The 7,620-nt window shown below is 56.3% G+C and overlaps 1 protein-coding gene and 1 pseudogene across 2 annotated transcripts in view; one reads left to right on the forward strand and one right to left on the reverse strand.

Annotated features, from left to right (window-relative positions):
* FZR1 (fizzy and cell division cycle 20 related 1) overlaps positions 1-4,979 on the reverse strand; it is a 29,611-nt gene extending 24,632 nt beyond the window's left edge. For both annotated transcript variants that reach the window (XM_017507424.2, XM_017507421.2), the window contains exon 1: positions 4,768-4,979. The gene's annotated coding sequence lies outside the window, so the exon portion shown is untranslated. The remainder of the gene's footprint in view (positions 1-4,767) is intronic.
* On the forward strand, positions 2,503-2,935 carry LOC108288444 (annotated as a pseudogene).
* Positions 4,980-7,620: the final 2,641 nt, after the last annotated feature.

The following is a 7,620-nucleotide window of genomic DNA, read 5'->3' on the forward strand; positions in this document are numbered from 1 at the left end:
AAAAAAAAAAAAAAACTACAAAAATTAGCAGCGCGTGGCAGCACGCGTTTGTAGTCCCAGCTACACAGGAGGCTGAGGCAGGAGAATCACTTGAACCTGGGAGGCGGAGGTTACAGTGAGCCAAGATTGTACCACTGCACTCTAATCTAGCAGAGCGAGACTAGGTGGGCGGATCACCTGAGTCTGGAAGGTTGAGGCTGCAGTGAGTCGTGACCATGCCACAGCACTCCAGCCTGGGCAACAAAGCGAGAGGAAAGAAAGAAAGAAAGACAGCAGGGAGGAAGGGAGGGGGGGAAATCAGAACCATGCACACAAAGAGAGACCCTAGCTAAGAAAGAAGAAAGAGAAAGAAAGAAAAAAAGAGGGGGGGGGAGGAAAGAATGAAAAGAGAAAAAAGAAAAGAAAATCAAAGAAAAGAAAAAAAACGAAATCCGACCGTGCAATTTGGGAAAGCTGGGGTGGAAAGGACACACGCACTGGAGCAGGAAGACAGGGAGGAAAGGTTGGAAGGCAGGTCTCCTGAGCTGGGCTCACGGTGCTTGGCATGGGAATGACACCATCAGACACAATCAGCCGGCGAAAGGAGGCACCAGGGCCTGAGTCACAGAGCAGAGCAAGGAGGATGCCGCCACATAATCACCAGCACCTGCCTCTTGACGGCAGCTCAACTCACAACAGGCAGAGGCTGGAAACAGCACCAAGGTCCACTGAAGGAGGAGACACACAAGACCCGGTCCCTCCACACTACAGAACATGACTCGGCCATGAAAAAGAGCAGGGCTCTGACTCAGGCCACAGCCTAGATGCACCTTGAGGCTGCCACACTCAGTGAGAGAAGCCAGACACAAAAGGCCACAGAGTGTGGGATCCCATTTCTCTGAAATGTCCAGGACAGGCCCAGCCACAGAGGCGGGGGAGACAGGTGGTGGCGGCTGATGGGGTCAAGGCTGGTTTCTTCCTGAGGGGATGAGAAGGCTCTAGGGTGGGACAGAGGTGATGCCTGCACGGGCCTGTGAACATATAAAAACCAGGGGACTGCACACTCTACAGCAGTGAATCGTGTGGCATGAGAAGTGTATTCAAATAAAGCTGCCACAAGAAAAAATTAAAGTAACAAGGGGCAGTAAGGCCGGGCACGGTGGCTCACGCCTGTAATCCCAACACTTTGGGAAGCCGAGGTGGGAGGATCATCTGAGGTCAGGAGTTCGAGACCAGCCTGGCCAACATGGAGAAACCCCATCTCTACTACAAGTACAAAATTAGCCAGGCATGGTGGCGCATGCCTGTAATCCCAGCTACTTGGGGGGCTGATGCAGGAGAATCACTTGAATCCGTGAGGTGGAGGTTGTGGTGTGCCAAGATTGTGCCACTGCACTCCAGCCTGGGCGACAAGAGCAAAACTCCGTCTCAAAAAAAGAAGGGACAGTGAAGGAGCCTGAAGGAATAACCAGATGAAGTTCAAAACTGAGGGGGAGGGGCCCACTGTTATGGGAGTGGGCCCACTGTTCAGGGTGGGGTGTCATTCGTGGTCAGCGGCAGCTGAGTGACTTACTGAGGTGCAGCCAGGTGGGCTGCTTGTGCACCCCTCATCCCAGCCATGAATGAGGACACCGAGGCAGAGGAAGACAGTCACCTGCCAAAGCACAAAGGGACCCAGGGCCGCTGGGGACATGGACATCCCTGGATAAGACCCTAAGGGGCCCAGGAAGGGTCTATGGCTCTGTGGTGAGTCGAGTGGCTGGGGAGAAAGTGAGGTGTGGGCAGGGTGGTGACAGGCAGAGGTGACAAGCAGGAGGTCACTGGTGACCACAGGGAGGTGTCAGGGCAGAAAAGAGATGAGGTCAGACACTCGCTTCCTGCTGGAGGTGCCCAGGTCCCTGTGGCAGCCCCAGCAGGGGGCCCACTCTGGGCAAACACAGAGCCCAGGGCACTGAGCAAGCCAAGGGCAGAGCTGGGACCAGGCAGACGAAGTCGCTGCCCTCAGGGGGCTCACAGTCCAGAACCATGGACAGGCTGCTTGCTGTACTGGGGCGTCCTGGGCACAGCGGGGCATTGAGCAGCACCTCTGGCCCAAACACGGTCAAGTATCCCCTCGGGACAGAATCTGCCAGTGGAGAGCTTTGCCAGGAGTCCCCAGGGGTGGCCCCACACACACACAACTTTCCATCCTCTTCCCACTAAGTGACACGAAGAAAAAGTTCCTCAGAACCAATTCCATTCTGAGCCTCCCCAAACCCAGAAGTCCCTAGTCTACAAAACGCTCCCACCAGAAGCCCCAGTAAACAGAGGGTGGTTTGAAAATCAATGGAAGGCTGGGCACAGTGACTCACGCTTGTAATCCCAGCACTCTTGGGGGGCTGAGGCGGGCGGATCACCTGAAGTCAGGAATTCAAGACCAGCCTGGCCAATACGGCAAAACCCCACCTCTGCTCTTTCCCTGCCGCCGCTGAGTCGTGCGGAGGCGGAGGCTTGGGTGCGTTCAAGATTCTGCTTCACGGGTAACCCACCGCTAGGGCCGAGGAAGGCGTTGCTGCTGGAGGTGTAATGGACGTTAATACTGCTTTACAAGAGGTGCTGAGGACCGCCCTCATCCACGATGGCCTAGCGCGTGGAATTCGAGAAGCTGCCAAAGCCTTAGACAAGCACCAAGCCCATCTTTGTGTGCTTGCATCCAACTGTGATGAGCCTATATATATCAAGTTGGTGGAGGCCCTTTGTGCTGAACACCAGATCAACCCAATTAAGGTTGATGACAACAAGAAACTAGAGGAATGGGTAGGCCTCTGTAAAAACTGACAGAGAGGAGAAGCCCCGGAAAGAGGTTGGTTGCAGTTGTGTAGTAGTTAAAGACTATGGCAAGGAGTCTCAGGCCAAGGATGTCATCGAAGAGTACTTCAAATGCAAGAAATGAAGAAATGAGTTATTTGGCGCTCTCACACACACACACACACACGAAAAACATCTCTACTAAATATATAAACTAGCCAGGTGTGGTGGTGCATGCCTGTAATCCCAGCTACTTGAGAGGCTGAAGCAGGAAAATTGCTTGAACCTGGGAGATGGAGGATGCAATGAGGCAACATCACGCCATTGCACTCCAGCCTAGGCAACAAGAGTGAAACTCCATCAAAAAAAAAAAAAAAAAAGAAAATCAATGCAGCCCCACCCTGAAGACTGATGGGGCTTGTTCGTTTCTAGGAACTCCTCCTCCACCCCACCCTTGCCTGTAGCCAGTGTGCGGGTTCTGAAATTTTACCTGGGAAGCAGTCAGTCACAGGGGCAAACTGGCGGGCACGACTTTGCCAAGACACCCGTCCCCAGCACAGCACGGGGCTTGCCTTTCAGCAGGAGCCTACACCCTTAGCAAAGCCCCACGCAACCCAACTCCTCGCCGAGCGCAGGGCAGCCGGCAGCGGCCAGCAGCCAGCACACCTGCCTCCACTTGGGATTCCGAAGGAAACGACAATCGGCTGTCCCCAAAACACGGAAGGGCCCTGACACAGAAGGAAGCCCACGTGGAATTCCGCACCGCAGACAACCCAAGGGATGTCGTCAGCTTCTATCCCCACCCCACGCCCAGAGAGACCACCCTGCTTTCACTTCGAAGTCCCCGCAGGCTGTCATGCCGGGGGCGGCTGTGTGTGTTCTGGGTGGATGGTTTTCCCTTAGGCAAATCACCCCGCTTCAGAGCACATAGGTTGGGGTGGGGGCCTCACCGTGGAGAGGCATGAGGTCATCACCGCAGACTGGGGCGGGGCGGGGGGATCTGTTTTCCTGCCAGAGGGGCGCCCTGAACCAGAGAATGAGTTTGGGGCGGAGAAAACGGGAAAAACAAAACAGGTGTAGGCTGTGGGTGGGGGACAGGTCCGGACGGTGGAAGGAGGGTAGGGGGTGTCAGGGGTTTGGGTAGGGGCAAAATGGCTCAGACCGGGGGCCACACTCCACGTTTTGGGGGTCCGAGATGGCCAGGCTTGCGTTTGGAGGGAGACCCAGGGCGGGACGGAGGTTCAGTTCGGAGGAGGGACGGGGCTCGGGCTTGAACAGCTCGTCTGACGCTCTGGTGGGAGAGGTGGGTTTGGGGGGGATGGGGCTGGCACCGGGCACGCCGGGAGGGTGGGGGGCAGAAAGCAGAGGGGCGGGGTGAAACGGGGACCTCCATGTACTCAGACCGTGCCTTCGGGGCCTGGAGCACAGGACAGTGACCCCAGACACATGTTTCCGGGTGTCCCGGGCTCAGACTGCATTTTATCGGGGCGAGGGGCGGGCTGGGGCCTGGGCGAGGGACTGGGGGCGACTTCACGTGGGCAGGACTCCACCTGGGAGGGTCTGAACTGGGAAGTACCGGGGATGACAGGCCGGAGGGAAATCTCCCGGGTTAGGAGGCGGGGTCGGCCGTTCTGGGGGTGCGCAGTGGGGTCCCCTGGTTTGGGGGGTGCAGACCTCAGCCTTTTCTAAAAAGAACGGTGGACGCTGACGGCGGCGTGGGGGAGGTGACGACTTGCAGGTGGCTCGGGGTGGGGGGTCACGGCAGGCCCCAATGTGGGGGGACGCTCGGAATTGGGTGTTAACACGGAAGATGAGGATGCTGAGGTCACCCGGGCCTAGTTCGGCCTAGGGGGCGCCATTCCAAGGGACTGGGGACTCCTGGAGGGGCCTGAGCTGGAGTGAGGGTCGCAGCCAGTCCCGCCGGCACGCTTTTGGGGGGTCGCGATCGAGCTCCGCCGCCTGTGGCCCGGGGGGGCGGGTCCCCGACCCCGGCGGCCTCACCTGGCTCGCTCCTGTCGCTGGCTGGCTCCCGCCGACCCCGCCTTTCTCGGCACCGCACGGCGCCCGCCTCCGACCCCCACAGCTCCCGCAGGCCCAGCGGCGGCCGCCGCTGACAGAATCCCGGGCTCCGCGGTCCCTAATATGGCGGCGGACGCTGCTCCGCTGCCTCCCGGCTCCCTCCCTCCGGCGCGCGCGCCCCACCGGCCGCGCGCGCCCCCGCGACCCGGCCACGCCCCCACGCCGACGCGCGGCGCATCGCGACCACGCCCCCCCGCCGGCTCGGACCCCGCCAGACCCCGCCCACTCCAAGCGGGTGCGCCTGCGCACGATGTGCATCTCGGGAGGACGTGACGTCTCCCGCTATTCGAATCAATACAGGAAGCGCGACGCCAAGCGTTGCCCAGGGCAACCGCGGCCGGAATAGGACCCACGGGGCGCTAGACGATGCGGAAATGGCTCTGCTAGGTGTAGGGCGTCGTTCCATTGGGGACAGGCGCGGAATTCAGAGCCTCAGGTCGGACCCGCCCCAGGGTAGATCGAAGCCAGGCATGCCACGCCTAACGAGGGCAGATGGAACCCAACCACAGGTGCATGTGCCGAAACAAACGCCACAGCTGAGAATCATTCATTTATTCAACAACGATGCCTTGCCTCCTACTGAGTGCTGCTCCTCCAGGCCCCAGTGAGACAGCAGGCAACAAAACAAGTTTTTAGGCCGGGCGCGGTGGCCCAGGCCTGTAATCCCAGCACTTTGGGAGGCCGAGGCAGGTGAATCACCTGAGAACCAGGAGTTCGAGACCAGCCTAGCCCACCTGGTGAAACCCCCGTCCCTACTAAAAATACAAAATTAGCCGGCCGTGGTGGCGCGTGCCTGTAATCCCAGCTACTCCGGAGGCTGAGGCAGGAGAATTGCTTGAACCTGGGAGGCGGAGGTTGCAGTGAACCAATTTCGCGCCACTACACTCCAACACACCAGCCTGAGCAACAAAGTGAGACTCTGTCTCAAAAAATAAAAAATAAAAATAAATAGGCAAAGGATCTGAACACATATGAACATGGTCAATACACTCATGTAAAGATGTCCAATTTCTGGCCAGGTGCGGGACTCACGCCTGTAATCCTAACACTTCGGGAGGCCGAGGCGGGCAGATCATTTGAGGTCAGGAGTTGGAGACCAGCTTGGCCAACATGGTGAAACCCCTGTCTCTACTAAAAATACAAAAATTAGCTGGGCGTGGTGGTGGGCACCTGTTGTCCCAGCTACTTGGGAGGCCGAGGCAGTAGAATCCCTTGAACCCAGGGGGCGGAAGTTGTAGTGAGCCAAGATCGTGCTACTGCACTCCAGCCTGGGCGACAGAGTGAGACTCCGCCTCAAAAAAAAAAAAAATGAGATCCCACTGCACACCTTGTGTGTGTGTGTGTGTGTGTGTGTGTGTGTGTAGTTTCACTCTTGTTGCCCAGGCTGGAGTGCAAGTGCAATGGCACAATCTCGGCTCACCAAAACCTCCGCCTCCCAAGTTCAAGCCATTCTCCTGCCTCAGCCTCTCAAGTAGCTGGCATTACAGGCAAGCGCCACCACGCCTGGCTAATTTTGTATTTTTTTTTCCTTCCCTTCATAATTTTGTATTTTTAGTAGACACAGGGTTTCTCCATGTTGATCAAGCTGGCCTCGAACTCCCAAACTCAAGTGATCCGCCTGCCTTGGCCTCCCACAATGCTGGGATTACAGGTGTGAGTCACTGCACCAGGCCCTTCACGCCTCTTAGGATGACTGTGATTCAAAACAAATCAAAACAAACAAAAAGGACAAAAATCAATTTTTTAAAAAGCATAGGCAGTCAGGTGCAGTGGCTCATGCCTGTAAGCCTAGCACTTTGGGAGGCCAAGGTGGGCAGATCACCAGGTCAAGAGTTGGAGACCAGCCTGGCCAACATGGTGAAACCCTGTCTCTACTAAATATACAAAAATGATCTGGGTGTGGCGGCGCACACGTGTAGTCCCAGCTACTCACTGGGCTGAGGCAGAAGTATCACTTGAACCTGGGAGGCAGAAATTGCAGTGAGCTGAGATCACATCACTGCACTCCAGCCTGGGCGACAGAGCAGGACTCCGTCTCAAAACAAACCAAAAGAAATTCTACCATGAGCACGATCTTGGCTCATTTCAACCTCTGCCTCTGGGTTCAAGTGACTCTCCTGCCTCAGCCTCCCCAGTAGCTGGGATTACAAGCTCATGTCACCACACCCAGCTAATTTTGGTACTTGTAGCAGAGATGGGGTTTCACCATGTTGGCTTTGAATGCCTAACCTCAGGTGATCCGCCAGCCTTGGCTTCCCAAAGTGCTGGGATTACAGGTGTGAGCCACCATGCCCGGCTGCAGAGTCCTTTTTATACCATGTAAAATGACACATTCCAAGGTCTGGGGATTAGGATGTGGATGTCTTAGAGTGGGTTGGGAGGTCTTTATTTCCCACCAGCCACATCTGTTGTGTTGCAATGGTTCAGTGACACGACTGTGGTGGCACAAAAACTACAGGGATATAGAATTATCTAGAACTTAATACACACCTACACCCATACCAACAAGAACAAGTAAAACTGGGGACCTCTGCTTAGATGGGTGGATTGCATCAAGTCTACATCCTGGTAATGTTATGCACCAGTGTTTTTCTTTTTTGAGATGGAGTCTCGCTCTGTCACCCAGGCAGGAGTGCAGTGGTGCGATCTCGGCTCACTGCAACCTCCGCCTCCCATGTTCAAGCACTTCTCCTGCCTCAGTCTCCCAAGTCGCTGGGATTACAGGCACGCGCCACCATGCCCAGCTAATGTTTTGTATTTTTTTTTTTTTTTTTT

Source organism: Cebus imitator, unplaced genomic scaffold, assembly GCF_001604975.1.
Source record: "Cebus imitator isolate Cc_AM_T3 unplaced genomic scaffold, Cebus_imitator-1.0 Scaffold375, whole genome shotgun sequence".
Classification (NCBI taxonomy): Eukaryota; Metazoa; Chordata; class Mammalia; order Primates; family Cebidae; genus Cebus; species Cebus imitator.